The 23,457-nt window shown below is 43.4% G+C and overlaps 1 long non-coding RNA gene across 1 annotated transcript in view; it reads left to right on the top strand.

Moving 5' to 3' along the window:
* LOC144616319 (uncharacterized) overlaps nucleotides 1-23,457 on the top strand; it is a 32,949-nt gene that overhangs the window by 1,278 nt on the left and 8,214 nt on the right. The gene's annotated exons all lie outside the window — the stretch shown is intronic.

Raw genomic sequence — 23,457 nt, 5'->3', positions numbered from 1 at the left:
TTTAAAAGAAAAAGGAGCATGGACTTTGAAATTGCCAAGGAATAGCCTCTGCCTGAGATCCTAGTTGATGGCTGTTTATGCAGAGTTTTGGGACATAGAGGCAGCAGCTGCTGATAAATTTAACATTTACATCTCATCAAAGCCATTTTTGCCTCTCTCTGTCACCTTTTGCCTTTACTCTCCCAACACATGAGGTCTTTTCAAATCTGGTTGTGAAAGGAAACGAAGGAGATGGAAAGGAAGGGCGATCATGTAGGGTGATAGAATTGAGGAAAAGGGGTTGGAGGGGAATCAAGACACCAAGTCCATATCTACTGGTTGTTTTGAAGTTTTGTTTTGTTTTTAATGTTTATTTTTGAGAGAGACAGAGTGCGAGCCCGGGAGGGGCAGAGAGAGGGAGACACAGAATCCGAAGCAGGCTCCAGGCTCTGAGCTGTCAGCACAGAGCCCGACACAGGGCTTGAACTCACGAATTGTGACATCATGACCTGAGCCGAAGTCGGACACTTAACCGACTGAGCCGCCCAGACGCCCCTAAAATTTTTTTAATTTAATTTTAAATCCTAGTATAGTTAACACACAGAGTTATATTAGTTTCAGGTGTCCAATGAAGTGGTTCAACAATTCCATCCAATGCCCGATGCTCATCACTTCTTTATATCCATCCCCCCTCCACACCCTTCTGGTAGCTGTCGGTCTATTTTCTGTAGTTAAGAGTCTGAAGTCTGTTTCTTTGTCTCTCTTTTTCCCCCCTTTGCTCTTTTGGGTTTTTGTTTGTTTGCTTCTTTAATTCCACATACTAGCGAAGTCATAAGGTATTTGTCTTTCTCTGAGTTTTTTCACTTAACATTATACTCTAGCTCCATCCTGTTGTTACAAAAGGCAGATGTCATTCTTTTCTATGGCTGAATAATATTCTTTTGTGTATATATATGGCGTCTCCATTCACGCATATTTCGTCTGCCTCCATAGTTTGGCTATTGCAAATAATGCTACTATGAACGTCGGGGAGCACGTGTCCTTTTGAGGTAGTGAATATTTTGAGTAAATACCCGGTAGTGTGATTCCTGGGTCACAGGGTAGTTCTGCATTTAATTTGTTGAGGAACCTCCACACTGTTTTCCAGAGCGGCTGCACCAGTTCGCATTCCTGCGAACGGCGCGTGAGGATTGTTTTTTCTCAGCATCCTCGCCAACACTTGTTTTTTCTTGTGTTCTTGGTTTTAGCCATTCTGCCGGGCGTGAGGTGATATCTCCTGGTAGGTTTGATTTGCGTTTCCCCGATGATGAGCGATGTTGAGCATCTTTTCGTGTGTCTCTTGGCCATTTGGATGTCTTCTCTGGAGAAGTTTCTGTTCATTTCTTCTACCCGTTTTTTAATTGGATTATTTGCCTTTGGGGTGTTGGGTTGTATTTTGCTGAGATGTTTTAAATGAAACTGAAACACCATGTAATTTCATCCTTGCCCATTTCATTATGCATTTCTAAAAACCGGGGACAGTTTGTAACCACAGTGCTACTGTCATGCCTGAAAAAAGTAACCGTAGTTCCTCGAGACCCTTCATTTTGTAGATGAAATACAACCTGAGCCACATCTTCTGTTTTGGAAAATGGACAGAAACTAAGGTAGTTTGGCACCGGATGTGGATCCGTACTAAGTTCAAGGGTTGAGGTAGGGTATTTCTTCCCACGTGATGCTCACCGTTTATCCCAGCTTCCAGGACCCCGGACTGGAGCTGTATTAACCTAGCCAGTTGGTTTCTTCAGAACATTGGCTTCTCCTGGGAAGCTGGAGATTTGAGTCCTCGAGAACCATTCTCTAATATTTTCCCTTACTTTTCATCTTCTCTGATAGGCCTCTTCCCGCGGTTAACAATTTCCTTACAACCTCATAGTCTAAAAGGACTCTTGAGCAGTGTGGCAACTGAAAATAAAAACATCCCACATCCGGTCCAGCAGCAGATCCTCCTGACCCTGCTTCAGAATTGTTCCAGAATCAAACTGTTTCCCACTGTTTCTACCCTGACGCAGGCTGCCTTCCTATCTCTGCTGGAGTGTCGCCTTCTAACTAGTCTCCTTGTTTTCCTCCTTGTCCCCCTTCCCACCCCGGGCACACAGACACACAGTCTGTTCTCAGCACACGACCAGGAGGGACCCTCTTCAAATGTTTGTTCATCATGTCACCCCCGCTCAGAACCGTCCTGTGGCTTCTCGTCTTACTCATCGTAAAAGCCAAAGCCACAGCCCCTGGGGTGGCCTACAAGATCCCACCTAGTCTGGCTCCTTACGACCCCTTGAATCTAACCTTCTGTGGCTCTGCTTCTCATTCTCCTTCCTCTGGCCACACTGGCCTCCTCTTGTTCTTCAGCGGCCTGGCTGCTCTTGCCCCAGGACTTCCACATCTGCCCTTTACTCTGCTTGGATGGCCTCCGCCCAGACCTCACCTCCTATGCCGGCTTCTCAGCGTGAGGCTGTTTCTTGTCACTCTACTTGAAATTGCAACACAAACCCTACCAGAATCTTCTGTCCCCCTGTCTTGTTTTATTTTCACCTATAGCATATACATGGTACTTTCCTTTTAAAATTTTTATCATCCACCCCGTCACTAGAATGTAAGCTTCATGAGAGGAGAGATTTTTATTTATTGTATTTACTGCTGTGTTTTCATTATCTGAAAGAGGAAGCGCCTAAGGAATGAACACACAGAAAAGTTGGTCTTTGTCTTTTTGTTTGCTTCAGATTCAGGGATGAGAGCTTAGGCGGAGTCAGTGATTTCAGAGCAGAGGCAGAGCATTATTGAATAAGCAGTCCCAGAGAGACACTTTGAAAACCTTCCTCAGCACCCTCTGTATGAAGAATCTCGTGTCGGGGAGACTAGCAAAGCTTAGAAGGAATTGTGTAGGAACACATCACAAGAAAGTGCCTTGTTGAAGAAAGGGGCTTCACAAAAATTACCACTTACCTAAAAACCCCACTGTGGAGCAGGAGTAGGAAAGTGATGGGTTTTGGAAAAGCTAAGGCAGTATTCACTGAACAACGGAGGGTTCTTACGGACAGATCTCATTAATTGTACCATATATGAGAAGAGCTTCACATGGAATTCAAAGGCAATGAAACATCAGATCGTTTTTACTGAAGAGAAAACATATTGTTGTAATGACTATAGGAAAGACTTGTACACCATTCCAGTCTCATTCAAGATAAAAAAAAAAAGACAGAGTCCTTATTTATCATCAGAGAAGACATAAGAAGAGAGGTCTTGGGGGCGCCTGGGTGGTTCAGTTGGTTAAGCGTCGACTTTGGCTCAGGTCATGTTCTCATGGTTCGTGGTTCAAGCCCCCTGTAAGGCTCTGTGCTGACAGCTCAGAGTCTGGAGCCTGCTTCGGATTCTGTGTCTCCTTCTCTCTCTGCCCTTCCCTGCTCATGCTCTGTCTCACCCTCTCTCTCTCAAAAATAAACATTAAAAAAGAAGAAGAAGAGAGGTCTTATGCGTGCATTGAATGTGGCAGATCCTTTACCCAGCATGCCTATCCTGAGTCAGTGTCACATAATCCGTATGGGGACGAGGCCCTATGAACACACTGCGTGGGAAAAGGCATTTCGTTGAAGTACCTTCCTTCCTGTGCAAAATAGAATTCGTATATAGTCAGTGAAGGTAGGAACATTTTTTGACAGATGTCTTTCTTCTCTCCCTTTCTCTGTTACCCTCAATACCTCACCCTTCCTGTGTCCCTCTCTCCCACTTCTTCTCCCTCCTTTCTATCTTACTACATCAGAACTCATACTGGGGAGAAACCATATGAATTCAGTAAATGCAAGAACACTTGTGGTCACAGTTCACATCTTACTCAATAAGGGTAGGAGAACTCTTTCAACCAAACGCATGGCTTATTCAGCACATAATATATCATGCTGGAGAAAAACCAAACAGATGAAATTAATATGGGAAGGCCTTCACTTGCTCCTCACACGTTGTTAAACATCAACCACTGATGCCAGAAAAGGCTGTACAAATGTTGTGAACAGGAGGAGACCTTTAAGCTGTAGGGTCCAGCAGCAAGCCGCCACGAGATGGGCCACTTTGGCAGGAAGAACGTTTTGAGTTAAAAAGCAATCAAAACCCAGCAGATTCAGGAAAAGCTATTTACCTTCCCCAACAACAGCCTAAGAATAATTTAGATAGAGGTCCTTCTCCAGGAAGAGAGCTGTCGCCATGGGTAAGTACACTATGGTATAAACTAGGTATGGTGGGACAGGGAGGAACCTAGCAAGACCTATTTGACAAACGTCCTCTCTGTGTTCCATTCGTTTACCAGCAAATGTTTGTTTACCAAACATGTATTCTTTTTCATTCTTCCTGAGAATTGCATTCCTGCCCTTTGAGTCCCAGACCTCTACTCCTTTCTCCTTAGTTGAGAATGACATGTGTCCCTCATTTTGCTTGGCTGTCTTTGGAATGTCATGTCTGTGTGGATTCCCTGTACGTACACTATTAAATTTGATTTTCTCCTGTCACATGTGTCTCATGTCAATTTGATTCCTAGTTCAGCTAGAAGGACCTTGAAGGGGACAGGAGATTCTTGCTCCCCAGCAAAGTGTAACTCATCTCCCACTATGACTTGACACATACAGGTTCAAAACATTATCTCATCAGTGTGGGAAATCTTTTGGTTTTGTGTCATCTATTAACATCAAGGAGTAAATAAATACTAGTGAGAAGCCCTATCAGTCTGCCAAATATGGAAGGATCTTCACTCAGAGTTTATGTCTTTCACAGCAACAGAGAAACATCTCAGAAGCAGTTCTGTTCTTACACAGCATCAAAACTCTGTAACACACAACACATACTTCTGGTTTCCAATCCAACATGTAAAGAACTTGGAAGTTATCATTCCCATCCTCCCAACGAGTAAAGCTACAGAAACTGAAAATTAGCAACTCTTCTTCGATTCATCAGAGAATTGCAGTCATGGGGCAACAAATACCACCTGAAAACTGGAGAGACAGGTAGACACGGAGCGTCATAACTTACCAAGAGCAGAAACTGAGGCTGGAGCCAGTTACTGATGGGATTAAGTACAGGCTGATTGACTAATTCCTGAAGACTGAGCATGGTCTAACTTGAGAATTAAAAAACCGGGGGGGGGGGGGGGGGGGGCAGGGTCCGACCTTTGTGGAGCCCTGCATTATGCATTATTATAAAGGTTACCTCTAGGAGCCCTTCTCACTGTGAAGATCTGAGAAAAATCCTTTCCCCGCTGGAAGCAGTGATTTTGAAATATAGCCAGAGCTATTCCATTCTCCTTAACAAATGCCCTCGAAGAAAACTGTTTTACTAGAGTCTGGCTACGTGGGGGAAGGGAAGTTCCCAATCCTAGCCCCCTCTTGCCTTCCTGTCTCTCTTAAAAGGGAGGAGGAGTACTGAGAAGTACTTGTGACAGTCCCAGCCCAGGTCACAAGCACACTAAAAGACTGATGCCTAACCATAGATTAGAGAACACTTCCCCACCCACCCTGACATCTTACCACCTGTCAGTGTGGTTCCTATATGATAACGGGGGATTACACGTGAAAAAGCTGTAATGTTACTAGGTGAACAGGGGAGACTCCGGGCCCTGAGACCTCAACCCAGCCTGCCCCAAAGCCATCACCGAATGCTCTTGGTCTTGTCATGAGAAAGAATTCAAGGGCAGACAACGCAGTGGATGAGCAACGCAAGAGGGCGTTTATTCTAATGAAGGTACACTCTCAAGTTGTGAGAGTGGGTGAGCTCCAGGGAGAGTGAGCTGTGCCCTTGAGGTTTAGGTTTCTGTCTTTTATTGACAGTTGTGTATGGTGGTGGTGGAGCGGTGGATTTCTTGGAAGCAAGGTTTTGTGTCTTTTCTGTTTTTGGTCAAGGGTTTCTTGTCATGGCATCTGCCATCTTGGGCCCATCTGGTGTGATGGGGCTTTTCATGAATGCTGCCCGGACAGACCTCTGATCCTCCCCGCAGCTGGGCATGGCTTCCTCTTTGCTGGCCTCCAGACATCCTGTCAGAGCCTAACTAACTGCCTGCTTTCATAATAAGACTCAGGCTATATTTAAGAAACAGTCTCTAGGGAAACCCAAGGACAACAGAGGAGACAAAAACAAGGACACAGAGGAAATTAGCCTCTGACACCTATGGCTGAAGAAAATATTAAACACAGTCGAACTCCTAGCTACACAAACATAAAATCCCACACACTAAAGGCCTGTTTACTTCAGTTCCTTTTACCCAATATATTGTATCTGGATTTCAATAGAAATTACAAGGTATACCACAAAGCACAAGACGAGGCTAAAGAGACTAAGCAAGTGTCGATGAGAAGCAGATTCCAATATGGCAAAGATTTTGGGATTATCAGACCAGGAATTTAAAATATGATGAATATGTTAAGAGATTTAAAAGGGACAACATAAAGGGCACCTGGGTGGCTCAGTCAGTTAAGCATTCGACTCTTGATTTTGGTTCAGGTCATGTCTCACAGTTCATGAGTTCAAGCCTCGCATCGGTCTCCACAGTGACGCTGTGAGGCCTGCTTGGGATTCTGTCTCTCTCTCTGCCCCTCCCCTGCTCGCTTGCTCTCTCTCTCAAGATAAATATTTAAAAATTAAAAAAAAAAATAAAAGGAACAGCATAAAAGAACAGATGGATAATGTAAGCAAAAACTCTAAGAATGAATCAAAAGGAAATGCTAGAATTCAAAAGCACTGTAAAGAAATGAAGAGTAGTTTTGATAGGCCCATCAGTAGACTGGACACAGCCAAGCAAAGAATCATCGAGCTTGAATATATGTTAGTAGAAACTTCCCAGACTGAAGAGCAAAGAGAAAAAAAGAATACAAAGAGCAGAACAGAATATTCGAGAACTGTCAGGCAGTTACCAAAAAAAGTGTATCATACTTAATGGGAATACCAGGAGGAGAAAGAGACAAAGGACCAGAAGAAATGTTTGGAGTAATGATGGCTGAGAAGTTTGCAGAATAAGTGACAGAACATAACTGTGGGGAACAAACTGATATGAGAACAAAACAAGGTCAGTCATATTTATCATCTTGTGAAACTTAATTAAAATGTATCTGGGACTTTTCCATTGTTCAGATAAAAGAGTGTTAGCTATTCAAAGACCAATTTGTGTGCATTTAACTTTCCTAGTCCACAGTCTTATGTACCAAGACCTCAGAAGTATTATAATCACCACCCCACACATTTATTCCTCGTAGTGAGCTCTTTGTGAGGAACTGAGGGCAACTTTTGCACAAATTATTTGATATACAGTAAAACCTTGGATTGCGAGTAACTTGTTCTGTGAATGTTCTGCAAGATGAGCAAACATTTCTAATAAATTTAAACAAGTGATGTCTTGGAATACCAGTCGTACGGAACACCAAATGTCACATGATCACAACTGAGCCAATAGTGTTCTCTCTCTCTCTCTCTCTCCCTCCCTCCCCCCCCTCCCTCCCCGGGGTTGTGGGTGATCATCTCCCATGCTCAGTCTGAGGCCGAGGTGTTTGGCACAAATCAGTGATTTTTCAGCACGTTGGAAGGTGCCCGTAACTGTCACTAGTGTATTTTTTGTTACTTCCAAGAACCTGTGGACAGTCTTTTGCTTTTCCAGAAAAGTGAGCTTAGGAATGCTTTGCTTAATTCTAGGTCAGGCTGCCTGCAGATATAGACCCTTTCCTCTGCTGCCTTGTCACCAGTTACATTAAATACAGTATATGACAAGAGTTTATCAACACTGCACTGTAGTCAACATCCGTGCGAGTGTATACAATGGCCCCCATGCAGAGAAAGATTCCATTGAGCCAACAGGTGGCATTGGTTCTGTCAGTGATAGTGAAAGTCTTCCTACACAAGAACCCTCCTCTCTCTTGCCTCACACCAGCCGTGAAAGTTTTCAAAGGGAAGTGCAGGTTAATTTGTTTATTTTTCTTTATGTTTTCTTGATTTTTTTGTATTATATTACAATATTGTAGTCATTTTTATATGAATATTTCTCGGTTGTGGAATGAGTCATCTGAGTTTCCATTATTTCTTTTGGGGAAATTCACTTGGATACACAAGTGCTTTGGATTACAAGCATGTTTCTGGAAGGAATTATGGTTGCAAACCCTGGTATTATTGTATTGTTAATCCCAGGAGTACTGATTTAGCAAAACAATGACAAGGAAAGAGGTTTGGAAGACTTCGAAGTAAATACCACCATGCTGCTGTGTAAGTACTGATCAAAGGACACAAGTCAGGAGTGGCTGGATGGAGATGTGTAGGGCGAGGTATGTGGGAAGGGGCACAGAGCTTCCATGCCCTCTCCTGGTACTTTGATGTACGCACCAACCTGGAAGTTCCCGGAACCCCTTAGGTTGGGGTTTTAATGGAGTCATTACCTTGGCACCATTGGTTAAGTCCCTGGCCATTAGTGATTAACTCAACCTCTAGCCCCCCTCCCCCTACTTGGAAGATGGGAGTGGGACTGAAAGTTCCAACTCTCTGGCCACCAGGTTGGTTTCCCTGACAACCAGCACACCCATCCTTAGGGGCTTCCGGGCCCCTAAAGATCTTCACCTCATTAACATGAACTCAAGGTGGTTGAATGGGGCTTTTGTGAATAACAAAAGATGCTCCTTCATCTTTTTCATTCTGGAGCTTGTTTCTGGAGCTGGGGACAAAAATCAAATATAAAAGTAGTTGCTTCTGTTGTTTTTATTACTGAGCAAATTACAAGGGTTTTTAGGAGCTCTGGAACTGAGACAAAGACCAAGTACAAATTTCTTTTTATGATATCACAATCAGAAATACAAAAGTTTGGACAAGAACAAAACTCAAGAAAGAATTGAAAAAAATAATAATTTCAGAAATGAAGACTAGACTACAAGGAACAGAAGAACAAATAAATACAACAAATAATACATCGAGAGAAATAAGGTAGACAAATATTTAAAATCCGAACTAAATCAAGAGATGAGGAATTGATGGAGGCAATGATCATCAGTGGCTGACAGCATTGCCATTCCGTGCCTCTGATGGAGGTATGCAACACCACCTATGAAGTATCCTTGCCCCTTAAAATCAATATAGATGTATTTATTATTTTTTAATGTTTTTGTTTTATTTTTGAGAGAGACAGAGTGCGAGCAGGGGAGGGGCAGAGAGAGAGGGAAACAGAATCTGAAACAGGCTCCAGGCTCTGAGCTGTCAGCACAGAGCCTGAGGCAGGGCTCGAACTCTCAAACTATGAGATCATAATCTGAGCCAAAGTGGGATAGTTAACCAACTCTTGACTTTGGCTCAAGTCGTGATCTCATGGTTTGTGAGTTTGAGCCCGCGTCAGGCTCTGTGCTGACAGCGAGGACCCTGTTTGGGACTCTCTCTCTCCCTCGTTCTCTGCTCCTCCCCCACTCATGCTTTTTGTCTTTCTCAAAACAAATAAACATTTAAATATTAAATGTATTTATAAATTATATATAAATATAAAAAGCATAAAGATAAAGATATAAATAATATAGATGTATCTGATCAAACCTCTTGGACCTATTGATTTATAGGAAACACAGGGACAAAAGAAATCTATTAAATGATACTGTGGAAATACAACCAGCAAAATCTAGTACAACGATAGGAAACACTGACAAACAACATAGCTAATCCAATTAAAAATTGCAAGAAAAAAATACATGGAAGAAGACTTCATGGATTAAAAAGTCGCAAGAGACAAATAAACTAAATCATAATATATGGGTATTATTTGGATGCCAATTCAGCTTGTTAAAGTGAGTTAGTTAGGTTCCAACAAGTGTTATGCCCAGAATTCGTGATCCCCAAATACCGCCAGGGAGCCGAGTCCGATGCAAAAGCAAAGAGCCTTTATTCGAGCTAGCTCGAGCTCAGTCCCCTACCTGCACCAACGCAGCGGTGAGATACCAGGGAAAGAGAGCGAGTTTCAAAAGGACAAAGGTTTTATTGGGGCCTAGGGGCAGTTGGTGAGGTAATGGCTATGGCCTCAGCCGATTGGCTGGGGAAGGGTCCTGGGGAAGGGTCCGAGTCCTGTTAGGCAGGTGAGGGGGGGGTTACTCAAGGGGAGGAGGTGTGGTCAAGGTGAAGGACACAGAACAAGATGGAGTCGGCCGGCGTAGGCCCGCCCTTTCACAAGGTGCGTGGAGGTCGGCCAAGAGGAAGTCATGGTCACCTTTGGGAAACTCAGAGGCCTGTCTACACAGCATTCCAGAACAAGGCACAGGCCCATGATGACTAACAAAGTAGGCTGGAAACCCCCAATCAAATATAGGTAAGGTACAAAACCCTTCCAAGAAATCCTCACCTCAAATAATGGATATCACACACCCCCTTGTTAACAACTGTCAATAAAAAATGAAACCCAAACCCCAGGGCACCAGCTCGCTCTCTCTTGAGTTCACCTGCTCTCACATGTAAAGAGTGTCCTTTCACTTTAATAAGTTTTGCTGCTTGTATCACTGCACATCACGTCATGTGTCCTTGAATTCTTTCTCATGAGGAGACCAAGAACCTTCAGCGACATCTTTGGGATGGACTCAGGGCCTGGGGTCTCCCCAGTTCACCAAGCAACAAAACAAATACTTGTAAAATTTAAAAAATACATAAACAAGAAAATGTGAACCGGGATATTATGTAGCTCCAATGAGAGAACATATATAGAAATAATATAAATACTGTAAACAACAAACAAGGTACTAAGACCATTTTAGATTGAAAGCAGAAAGTACCTTAGGTGAAGAAATTTGAGTTATGTGAGAGGCTATTATTTCCTAGTGCTACCAGATTTATTAATTTTCTTATTTTATTTATTTTTTAATTTACACCCAAGTTAGCATATAGTGCAACAATGATTTCAGGGGTAGATTCCTTAATGCCCCTTACCCATTTAGCCCATCCCCCCTCCACAACCCCTCCAGTAACGCTCTGTTTGTTCTCCATATTTAGGAGTCTCTTACGTTTTGTCCCCCTCCCTGTTTTTATATTATTTTTGCTTCCCTTCCTTTGTGTTCATCTGTGTCTTAAAGCCCTCATATGAGTGAAGTCATATATTTGTCTTTCTCTGACTAATTTTGCTTAGCATAATACCCTCTAGTTCCATCCACATAGTTGCAAATGGCAAGATTTCATTCTTTTTTATTGCCGAGTAATACTCTATTGTATGCATGTATGTGTGTGTACGTATGTGTATATATATTTTATACACACGTACATACATAAAAGGGGTATATACATATATATGTACACACACACACATATACACAATACATCTTCTTTATCCATTCATCTGTCAGTGGAAATTTGGGCTCTTTCCCTACTTTGGCTATTGTTAATAGTGCTACTATAAACATTGGGGTGCCTGTGTCCCTTCGAAACAGCACACTTGTATCTCTTGGATAAATACCTAGTAGTGCGATTGCTGGGTCGTAGGGTAGCTCTATTTTTAATTTTTTGAGGAACCTCCATACTGTTTTCCAGAGTGGCTGCACCAGTTTGCACTCCCACCGGCAGTGCAAAAGGATTCCTCTTTCTGCGCATCCTCGCCAACATCTGTTGTTGCCTGAGTTGTTAATGTCAGCCATTCTGACAGGTGTGAGGTGCTATCTCATTGTGGTTTTGATTTGTAGTTCCCTGATGATGAGTGATGTGGAGCATTTTTTCATGTGTCAGTTGGCCATCTGGATGTCTTCTTTGGAGAAGTGTCTATCCATATCTTTTGCCCATTTCTTCACTGGGTTATTTTTGGGGTGTTGAGTTTGATAGATTTTGTATACTAACCCTTTATCTGATATGTCATTTGCAAATATCTTCTATTCCGTTGATTGCCTTTTAGTTTTGCTGATTGTTTCCTTTGTTGTTCAGAAGCTTTTAACTTTGATGAAGTCCCAATAGTTCATTTTTGCTTTTGTTTCCCTTGCCTCTGGAGACGTGTTGAGTAACAAGTTGCTGCAGCCAAGATCAAAGAGGTTTTGCCTGCTTTCTCCTGGAGGATTTTGATGGCTTCCTGTCTTACATTTAGGTCTTTCATCCATTTTGAGTTTATTTTTGTGTCTGGTGTAAGAAAGTGGTCCAGGTTCCTTTTTCTGCGTGTCGCTGTCCAGTTTTCCCAGCACCACTTGCTGAAGAGACTGTCTTTTTCCGTTGGATATTCTTTCCTGCTTTGTCAGAGATTAGTTGGCCATACATGTGTGGGTCCATTTCTGGATTCTCTATTCTGTTCCATTGAACTGAGTGTCTGTTTTTGTGCCAGTGTCATACTGTCTTGATGATTACAGCTTTGTAATACAGCTTGAAGTCCAGGATTGTGATGCCTCCGGCTTTGGTTTTCTTTTTCAAAATTGCTTTGGCTATTTGGGGTCTTTTCTGGATCCATACAAATTTTAGGATTGTTTGTTTTAGCTCTGTGAAGAATGCTGGTGTTATTTTGATAGGGATTGCATTGAATATGTAGATTGCTTTGGGTAGTATTGACATTTTAACAATATGTGTTCTTCCTATCCAGGAACAGGGAATATTTCTCCATTTTTTTGTGTCTTCTTCAGTTTCTTTCATAAGCTTTCTATAGTTTTCAGTATATAGGTTTTTTATCTCTTTGGTGAGATTTAACTCCTAGGTATTTTATGGTTTTTGGTGCAATTGTAAATGGGATTGATTCCTTGATTTCTTTCTGTTGCTTCATTGTTGGCATATAGGAATGCAAAAGATTTCTGTGCATTGATTTTATACCCTGAAACTTTGCTGAATTCATGGATCAGTTCTAGCAGTTTTTTGGTGGAATCTTTTGGGTTTTCATATAGAGTATCATGTCATCTGCAAAGAGTGGAAGTTTGACCTCCCCCTGGCCGATTTGGATGGTTTTTATTTCTTTGTGCTGTCTGATTGCTGAGGCTAAGACTTCCAATACTATGTTCTACAGTGGTGGTGAGAGTGGACATCCCTGTCTTGTTCCTGACCTTAGGGGGAAAGCTCTCAGTTTTTCCCCATTGAGGAGGATATTAGTGCTGGCTCTTTCATATATGGCTTTTATCATCTTGAGGCATGATCCTTCTATCCCTACTTTCTTGAGGGTTTTTATCAAGAGAGGATGCTGTATTTTGTCAAATGCTTTCTCTGCATCTGTTGAGAGGAGCATATGGTTCTTGTCCTTTCTCTTATTGATGTGATAAATCACATTTATTGTTTTGCAGATATTGAACCAGCCCTGCATCCCAGGTATAAATCCCACTTGGTTGTGGCAAATACTTTTTTGTTGTATTCTTGGATTCTGTTGACTAATATCTTGTTGAGGATTTTTGCATTCACATTCATCAGGGAAATTGGTCTATGGTTCTCCTTTTTAGTGTGGTCTCTTGTCTGGTTTTGGAATCAAGGTAATGCTGGCTTCATAGAAAGAGTTTGGAAGTTTTCCTTCCATTTCTATTTTTTGTAAAGCTTCAAGAGAATGGGTGTTAACTTTTCCTTAAATGTTTGGTAGAATTCCCCTGGAAAGCCATCTGGCCCTGGACTCTTGTTTTTTGGGAGATTTTTGATGACTAATTCGATTCCTTTACTGGTTATGGGTCTGTTCAAATTTTCTATTTCTTACTGTCTCAGTTTTGGTAGTGTATATGTTTCTAGGAATTTGTCCATTTCTTCCAGATTGCCCATTTTATTGGCGTATAATTTCTCATAATATTCTCTTATTATTGTTTGTATTTCTGCTGTGTTGGTTGTGATCTCTTCTCTTTCATTCTTGGTTTTATTTATTTGGGTTCCTTTATTCTTTTTGACCAAACTGGCTAGTGGTTTATCAATTTTGTTAATGCTTTCAAAGAGCCAGCTTCTGGTTTAATTGATCTGTTCTACTGGGTTTTTTTTGTTTTTTTGTTTTTTGTTTTGATAGCATTAATTTCTGCTCTAATCTTGATTATTTCCTGTCTTCTGCTGTTTTTGGGTTTTATTTGCTGTTCTTTTTCCATCTCTTTAGGGTATAAGGTTAGGTTGTGTATCTGAGACCTTTCTTCCTTCTGCAGGAAGGCTTGCATTGCTATATAGTTCCCTTTTATGACTGCCTTTGCTGCATCCCAGAGGTCCTAGGCTGGGGTGTTATCATTTTCATTGGCTTCCTTTTACTTTTTAATTTCCTCTTTAACTTCTTGGTTAGCCCATTCATTCTTTGGTAGGATGTTCTTTAGTCTCACACGTATTTGTTACCTTTCCAAATTTTTTCTTGTGGTTGATTTTCGAGTTTCATAGTGTTGTGGTCTGAAAACATGCATGGTATGATCTCGATCTTTTTGTACTTTTTGAGGGCTGATTTGTTTCCCAGTATGTGGTCTATTCTGGAGAACATTCCATGTGCACTGGAGAAGAATGTATATTCCTCAGCTTTAGGATGAAATGTTCTGAATATATCTGTTAAGTCCATCTGGTCCAGTGTGTCATTCAAAGTCATTGTTTCCTTACTGATTTTCTGCTTAGGTGATCTGTCCAATTGTTGTAAGTGGGATGTTGAAGTCCCCTACTATTATGGTATTATTATCAATGAGTTTCTTTATGTTTGTGATTAATTGATTTATATATTTGGGTGTCACATTTGAAGCATAAATATTTACAATTGTTAGGTCTTCTTTGTGGATAGGCCCTTTAATTATGATATAATACCCTTTTCATTTCTTGTTAGTCTTTAAAGTCTAGATTGTCTGATATAAGTATGGCTACTCTGGCTTTCTTTGGTCAACAATTAGCCTGGTAGATGGTTCTCATTCCCTTACTTTCAATCTGAAGGTGTCTTTAGGTCTAAAGTGGGTTTCTTGTAACAGCATATGGATAGATCTTAGTGTCTTATCCATTCTGTTACTTTATGTCTTTTGATTGGAGCATTTAGTCTATTGACGTTTAGATTGAGTACCGAAAGTTATGAATGTATTGCCATTATGTTGCTTGTAGAATTGGAGTTTCTGCTGGTTTTCTCTGGTCCTTATTAGTCTTTGTTGGTTTTGGTATTTATTTATTTAGTCAGTCTTTTCTCCCCTCAGAGAGAGCCCCCTTAAAATTTCTTGCTGGGCTGGTTTAGTGGTTACAAACTCCTTTAATTTTTGCTTCGGAAACTTTTAATCTCTCCTTCTATTTTGAATGACAGCCTTGCTGGATAATGAATTCTTGGCTGCATATTATTCTGATTCAGCACATTGAATATATCCTGCCTCTCCTTTCTGGCGGGCCACGTTTCTGTGAATAGGTCTGCTGCACACCTGATCTGTCTTCCCTAGTAGATTAAGGACTTTTTTCCCCTTGCTGTTTTCATGATTCTTTCCTTGCCTGAGTATTTTGTGGATTTGACTATGATATGCCTTGTTGATGGTTTTTCTTGAATCTAATGGGAGCCCTCTGTGCCTTCTGGATTTTGATGTCTGTGTCTTTCCCCAGGTAAGGAAAGTTTTCCGCTATGGTTTGCTCACATAACCCTTCTACCCCTTTTTCTCTCCCTCTTCTGGGACCATGATTCTGATGTTGTTCCTTTTTAATGAGTCACTGATTCTTAAATCATGCTCTTTTGCCTTAGTATCCGTCTTTTTTTGTGCTTCATTAGTCTCTATAAATTTGTCCTCCATATCGCTGATTCTATGCCCTGCCTCATCCATTCTTTCCTCTGTGATTGCAGCTCAGTTATAGCATTTTTTTATTTTATCCTGACTAGCTTTTACTTCTTTTATCTTCACAGAAAGGGATTCTAATCTATTTTCGACTCTAGCTAGTATTCTTATCGTGATTCTAAATTCTGGTTCACGTATCTTGCTTGTATCTATGTTGCTGTCATTTCTTCCTGCTCTTTCTTTTGGGGTGAATTCCTTTGTTTCATCATTTTGGAGGGAGAAAAGGGATTAACGAGGTAAAAAACGTTAAAGTTAAAAAATTAAAATTAAAAAATTGAGATTAAAAAAAATTAAAATTAAAAAATTAAAAACAACCCCCTCACCCCCGACACACACAAATCAAATAAATAGTGCTAGATCCTAGATGTGTTTTGGTCTGGGTGTTGAAAGCGGCTTGATAGACTAGAGAAAACAGGAGAAAGGAAAAAAAAAGAAATCGCTTGAAAATTTGAAAAAATGAGTACACTGAAATAGAATAAAATGAAATGATGGAAGTAAAATAGACTTTGAAAAAAATTTACACAGAAGTAAAAAATATAGTAGAAAAAAATAAAAATATTTTTAATAAAAATTGAAAATAAAAATAAATGTTTTCTTTATGAATTCAAGAAAAAAGAATGAAAAAGATAAAGAAAAAATTGAATAGATGGACCAGCGAACAGACTGAAATACGATTGACATTACTTTGTTTTCCCCTAGAAGTCAAACTATGAAGTGCTTTATAGTCCCTAAACTAAGCTGGCAGAGAGATCTGTGTTCCTGAAGAGCAAGGTTGGCCCAGTTGGGCGGCCTTAGTGTACCGGCTCCGTTCTCCACTAGATGGCGCTTCTAGCCTACTGGGGTGGATTGTTGTGGTGCTTGTAGGTGTGTATGCTCATGCACAATTGGGACAAAAATGGCATCACCTAGCTCTCCGGTCTCTAGTGTCAGAACTCTGTTCTTCCTGATCAGCAGTCACGCAGCAGAGATCCTTTCTCTCTGGCTTCCATCCACTCCCTGCTTTTACACTGTCCTGACCGAGCCCCAGGCAGCATCTCCCTCCTGAGTTTTATCTTTGATGCGGCTGTTTCCCGACCTCCTATTTCTGAGGGACTGCGGCTTGTACCTGCTCAGATCCTCTGTAGGAGGGTCTCACCGAGCAGTGGCCAGGTGCCAGCTGCACCCAGGAACGTTCGCGGGACCGTGCTTTTGCCGATGCCCAGAGATTGCCGCTGGGTGCCAGCCTGCCCCAGAAAAAGCACACACGACTGTGTAGCAGCAGCGTCTCAGCCTTTCAGGGATTATGGAAAATCACAGCACACACCTGGCGTCAGGCTTCACCCCCAAGGACCTTGTTCCAGCACCAGCGAATGTGGTTGTTCTCCCGGGTCCACTGGGGCCTTTGCCTGTGGGGAGGCCACAAAGCCTCTATCAGATGTCCTCCCAGCAGGGACACCACCTCTCCCTGTGTGGCCCAAAGACCCCCGGACTTCACTCTGCTCCTGGGATTCGCCCTTCCCACCAGAGCACCTCCACGTATTAAACTGCGGAGTTTCAGACTCTGCGCTCCCCCTTTATAGAGTCTCCATGGAATTTAAGCCCTCTCCTTTCTCATTTCTCCCTTTTTGGTTCCGTCTGTGGGGCTGTTTCCACTCTTCCACTTTCTCTCCAGCTGCTTTCATTGGGAGGTGCTTTTCCCACCACCTGTCTCTGTCCTTTCTCCACAAGCAAAAACAGCTCCCTGCCCTCTGTGGCTTCTCTCTCCCCCAGTTAAACACTGCACGGCATACCTGCTGAGTTCTGTGGTTCCGGTTGTGCAGACTGTTGTGTTAATCCTCAAGTCAGTTTTCTAGGTGTGCAGGATGGTTAAATGTTGATCCAGCTGTATTTGGTGGACGTGAGACACACAAAAAAACTTCCCTGCTTCACAAAACTTCACAGTTTTGTATTGTTTTTTTTCAAATTTTTATTTAAATTCTAGTTCATTAACATACAGTGTAGCATTGGTTTCAGGAGTAGAATTCAGTGATGTCATCACTTACATACAATACCCTGTGCTCATCACAACAGGTGCCCTCCTGATACCCATCACCCATCTAGCCCATTCCCCACCCACCTCCCTCCGTCAACCCTCAGTTGGTTCTCTATTGTTAAGAGTCGCTTATGGTTTGTCTCCCTCTCTCTTTCCCCCGTTTCCCATATGTTCATTGGTTTTTGTTCCCTAAATTCCACATATGAGTGAAGTCGTATGGTATTTGCCTTTCCTTGACTGGCGTATTTCTGTCAGCGTAATTCTAGCTGAATCCACATGATTGCAAAGATTTCATTCTTTTTGATGGCTGAGTAATATGCCACATCTTTATCCATTCATCAGTCGATGGACATTTGGGCTCTTTCCATACTTTGACTGTTGTCAGTAATGCCGCTATAAACATTGGGATGCATGTGCCCCTTCGAATCTTTATTTTTGTATTCTTTGGATAAATACCTAGTAGTGCAATTGCTGGATCGTTGGGTAGTTTATTTGTAACTTTTTGAGGAACCTCCATACTCCATAGAGTGGCTGCACCAGTTTGCTTTTCCACCAACAGAAATCCGTTTTCAATCTGAATAAAGATCAACATTCTTGAATTAACATTTTTTTAATGTTTATTTTTGAGAGAGAGACAGGTGTAAGCAGGGGAGGGGGAGAGAGAGGCGGAGGCACGGAATCTGAAGGAGGCTCCAGGCTCTGTGCTGTGATGCAGGGCTCGAACTCATGAACTGTGAGATCATGACCTGAGCTGAAGTCAGACGCTTAACCGACTGAGCTACCCAGGCGCCCCCAAAGATCAGCATTCTAATCATGGCCCCCACCGTCTGTAGAGACCCTTGTTAACCTCTCCAGCCTCTTCTTACCCTCTCAGGCCACTATGCTCCTGAAGCTCTGGGCTTCTCCTGGGTTTTCAGAGGTGCTCACCTGTCTTAGCCCCTCTGCCTCAAAACCCTTCCTTGTTTTCTTTGCCTATTGTTTTAAAAGGTAGGTCTTGTTATTCAGGTACGGTGACACCAAGAGATCAGGTGGTTGCCTTTGAAAAGAGTTTGTTATTCACAGATGCCTCCAGGAGCAGGCCCCAAGTGGCAGGCCTGGCCACAGGGGGGAGGCCCATGGTCGGTCTGGAGGCTGAAGAGGTGGGAGGAAAATGTGGGCAACAGCTTTGTTCGTGTTTCCTGTGGAACAGAACAGGCAGAGGAGGGAAGGTAGGTTTAGAATTGGCTAATTTGAATTATTTCCAGTGGGGGAGCGGAGGGGCTGTCCTGAGTTGTCTCGTACCTTCGGTGGCTGAGAGCGAGCCACGGGGTAGGTGGGAGGCCACAGTGGGCTCTAGGTTGCTCGGTTTATGTAGGAAAGATAAGCTGTGTGGGGAAAGGTGTCTGCGGTCACTAGGAAGTGGCTAATCCTGGGAAGGGACAGTCCCTCTCCAGGCTCTGAGGTTCCAAATGCCACAGCATGGAGAAAACAGCGGGTGGGGGGAGAATCCGGAAAATAAGAAAGTATGATCAGTACAACCTTCTATGTGCTCCTTATCAGTGAGCTTTCAGCTCAGCTGTCCCCTCCTCTGGGAGCTTCCAGTGACTTCCCAGACTACGTCATTTTGCTCCTTCACAATTTCTAGCTTACGTGATTCTTTGATGAAAGCCTGTCCTCCTGACCGAATCAGACATGAGGGCAGGTAATTTGTCTCTCCCGTTCACCTTTGTGCCCACAGCTACAAAACAGTGCTTGGCGCATGGTAGTCGTTCCAGAAATACCTGTCAAATAGATAAACGAGGGTCTCCCGGCCTCAGTCACTGCCACACCAAAATGAATTTCCCTTTTATCCACAAATTAAATCCTAGAGGCCAGCAACTTAGAAACTATTTTTCCTAGCAAATCTTGGCAGTTAGGGTGCTAGGTCAAATCTTAAATGCTGGGCACCTGGGTGGCTCAGTTGGTTGAGTCCGACTTCGGCTCAGGTCATGATCTCACTGCTGGCGAGATTCTGTCTCTCTCTCTCTCTCTCTGCCCCTCATCCCCTCACGCTCTGTCTCTCTCAAAAAATAAACGTTAAAAAATTTTTTTTTTAATCTTAAAGCTTATGCAGTGAATAACATCCCTGATGTGTTTGACTCACCAACCATCATAACAATGTGGGAAAGGTGTTTTCTGAGTTGTGGACGTGAGAACCCAACACTTTCTTAGAGCAGTCAGCATCTGTAGCTGCCATTCTAAGGTCAGCAGGGTGTTGGAATGAGGCTTCCTCTGGTGTGGAGGGAGATGACAACCGAGTAATTCAGTGTGCTGCCAGTTTACTTTTCCATAGAGGTGTCTGTCAGTAATCCCATACTGTATACACCAAAGTAAATAATGAACTTAACATTCTCCTTAGATATTTTGAAACAGGCAGAGATCACCTTAGGACTCAGAAATTTCTCTCTAGCCCTTGCAGGGGTCAGTTTCTTTTCATCAATTGAGGACTGCCTGAATGCCCAACCCCTTACTTGACTCTGAGGTGTTTCCAGGATCACTGTGGCTTCATAGATACAAGCTAGAAGGCCGTGAACAGGGACAGCATGTGGTGGTGGTCAAAAGAATTCCAGGAGATGAGGCTTCCAGCCCCAGCAATGCTACTTACTCCCTGAACAAAAGTCAGCTACTTCGCATGAGTCTGTTCTTCATTTCCACTTATCCCACCAGACTGCTCTGATAAGAAATTTAAAACGTGGAGGCACTTAAAAAATACTCAGATCTTATTTAATAACTTGTAACAATAAGGAGATGGCTGACATTATTTATGTGTAAGCCGCTGTTCTAAAACTTCACATGAATTTATTGAATCTATTGAACCCAAGAAGGATGTCCATGGGGCATGTGGGTAGCTTAGTCAGTTAAGCACCGGACTCTTGATTTTGGGTCAGGTCATGATCTCACGTCTGTGACTTCAAGCCCTATGTCAGGCTCTGTGCTGACAGAGTGGAGCCTACTTGAGATTCTCTCCCTCTCTCTGCCCTCCCCTGCTTGTTCTCCGTCTGTCTCAAAAATAAATAAAAAAACCCATCCCTGACATTACCCATATTTTAAACATGAGGAAACTGAAGTAGGGGCTAGTAATTTAATCAAGGTCACACAGCAAGTAAACTAGAGCCGGGGCTTGAACCTAGGTAGTCTGGGCCTGGGGAGCAAGCACTTCTCTTCTACCACGCCTCCCTGCAAGGAAACGCATCTTTGCAAAGTAAGATTTGGTAATTTTGTTGTTCCTTCCCCGGAACCATCAGAGGCAACTCAGCATTTTTTTTTTTTTTTTTTTTTTTTACGAGTTTCCTAGACTATAATGGCACATGGCAGAGCCTAAAGGGAGAGAAGTGGTCTGCGTGGCCTGATATGGGGGTGACGTCACAGAGGTCCCATGCATTCCGCTGGCACCTGGTGCTGAAGCAAGAGAGACGTTCGTTTTCCCCAGCCTTCTTCAGAGTTCTCTTCCGAGATGTCTGCTCTTCGCCTTTCACCCTTTGGAGACGGATTTCGCCTTCTCTTGAATCTCATCTTTCTGTTAGCCATATCTTCCTATCAGACTCTGAAACAAAAAACTCCACCACTCACCACCTCTTTGATATTCCCAGAGGACTTTGTGGTTTTATTACCTTAATCCTAAATTTCCCTGGGAAAGCAATGAGAACTGGCTTCGACCTCTGCTTTAGGATGTGTTCCTTCATGTGACCCTTCTTCCCCACAATCTCAGGCTGAAAAGTTGTAGGTCAGGTTTGTTCTTCCTGGTAAAGTTTCCCAGAGTAGCAGGCACGCGGTGGTCTCAGCCTCTTGGTCCTACCCTGTCGCTGCTGCTGCGCAGACACACTGGGAGGCACGGGTCTGTTGTCAGACAAGGGCGGCAAAGCTGATCTCCCAGGAACTTCGGTATACCGGAGCTTGCTTTCGTGTGCAGCCAGGGGACACGCAGCCTTCACCAACGGTAACGACAGGTGAGAACGCGGGGAGCCTCGCGTCCCTTCTCCGACGTGGAGGTGGCCTCCGCGCAAGGCCGAGCTGGGTCCCGGCGGCCGGAGCCCCTCCCGGCCTGCCCTGAACCCACAGCTGCGAACTACAGTTCCCAGAAGCCCCCGCATCGTCCCGGCTCCCAGACTCCATTTCCCGGAAGTCTTGGGCCCTGCGGGACGTCACTGGCTTCCCGCGGGGGCGTCTGCGGGTGTCGGGTGGGCGGCAGCTCGCCAGGTGCCGGGGAGGTGCTGCTGGGCCTCTCTGGGGAGGCACCCTGAATCTGTGGCTGCTGCTTCTCTCAAGATAAGTCAGAGTGAAGCTTTCCCTTTCCCCCTTCTCTTTATTCGTTTAACATGTACTTTCTGTGCCTCCTATCTGTTCATCGCATTTCTGATTTGTGGACTGGGAGACTGAAGAGGAGTCCTTCACTTAATCCTGCCCAAAGGGGCCACGGTCCTTCCCCCAGCACCGGCCCCGCCGCCCTTCCTCGACCCCCTCCACACTGGCCGAGAAGCGTTAAGGGATGAAAAGCAGAAAATAAACACTTGTCCCGTCACTCAGATATTAGTAATTGTTATTTCAGCCCCGCCCCCCAGATCAATGTGTTTATACCTGCACATGCTAGGTATGGAGATGTGTATGTAAATATACGTCTCGACACATAACAAAAAAGTTTTGGTTTCTATGTAACAAAGTGTTTACATATTCATCTTGAACGTCCACCAGTGTTAATAGTTGACATTGGAATTTTTCATAGTACTGTCAAAGACCTGCCCTGTATCAGCATTTCTTTTCAGGGTTTCTAAGCACCAGTGTTTTTATTTGGAACCCCTAGCAAATGCTTCAGTCAGGTCTTCTCAAAACAACTTTATAAAATTATTTTATTAGTTGTGGTAATGGTATCATGGTTATGTTTCAAAGGAAGAAAAAGCCCTTTGTGGGTTAAGAGGTACAAGTCATAGAGTATCTGGGTCTTAAAAATACTCCGGGAGGGGCGCCTGGATGGCTCAGTTGGCTGAGCATAGACTTTGGCTCAGGTCAGGATCTCACAGTTGGTGAGTCCGGCTGTCAGCTCAGAGTCGGTTCTGGCCCCCTCTCTCTGCCCCTCCCCCACTTGCACTCTCCCAAAAATAAATACTCAAAAAAATACCCCAGGAATAAATAAAAGTGGGGAAGGAGGAGGTGATGGCTAAACAAGGTTGGCATCATGGAAGCTGAGTGAGGGATACGCTGGAGTTCACTGTACTGTTCCGTGTCTGTTTGAAATTTTCTGTAATAATTTTTATGTGTACCAAGGATTCTTTTTGGGACAATGAGGTCCATTCTCCTGCCTCGTGTTTAAGTCACCCCGTGACCGCTGCGCAAACGAACAGTTGTCACCTCCAGTCCTCTCTGTGATGCTCAGTGATTTCTTTTCCTGGGACCCATCTTCTCACAGGTTTTCCACGGTACTTGTGAGACCAAAGTAAGTCTCCGCTCTTCCCAGAACATGCCTTTCACCTTCACGTTCCCCCGTCTCCTCCTGGCCTCTCAGACACACCTGACTTTGGCGTCTGGCTTATAGCCTTCTGCTCCATTTCCCGGTCTCATTTCATTCCGAGTGACATCAGGGTGCCTCGCCGGGTAAATGCTCAGTAAATATTTGTTGAATCTCAGCGTCCACATGGATGAATCATCGGGCAAACCTTGGCCTTCTGTCTGGAGCCGGGGGTGTCGGCGGGCAGGAGTCCCCAGGCCTGTGGGCGGTGGGCATCTGCCGCGTGTGCTTCTCCTCGCCCACCGGTGACTCCGAGC

This window comes from Panthera onca, chromosome B2, assembly GCF_046562875.1.
Source record: "Panthera onca isolate mPanOnc1 chromosome B2, mPanOnc1 haplotype 2, whole genome shotgun sequence".
NCBI classification, from domain to species: Eukaryota; Metazoa; Chordata; class Mammalia; order Carnivora; family Felidae; genus Panthera; species Panthera onca.
This window is presented reverse-complemented; position numbering and strand designations above follow the sequence as displayed.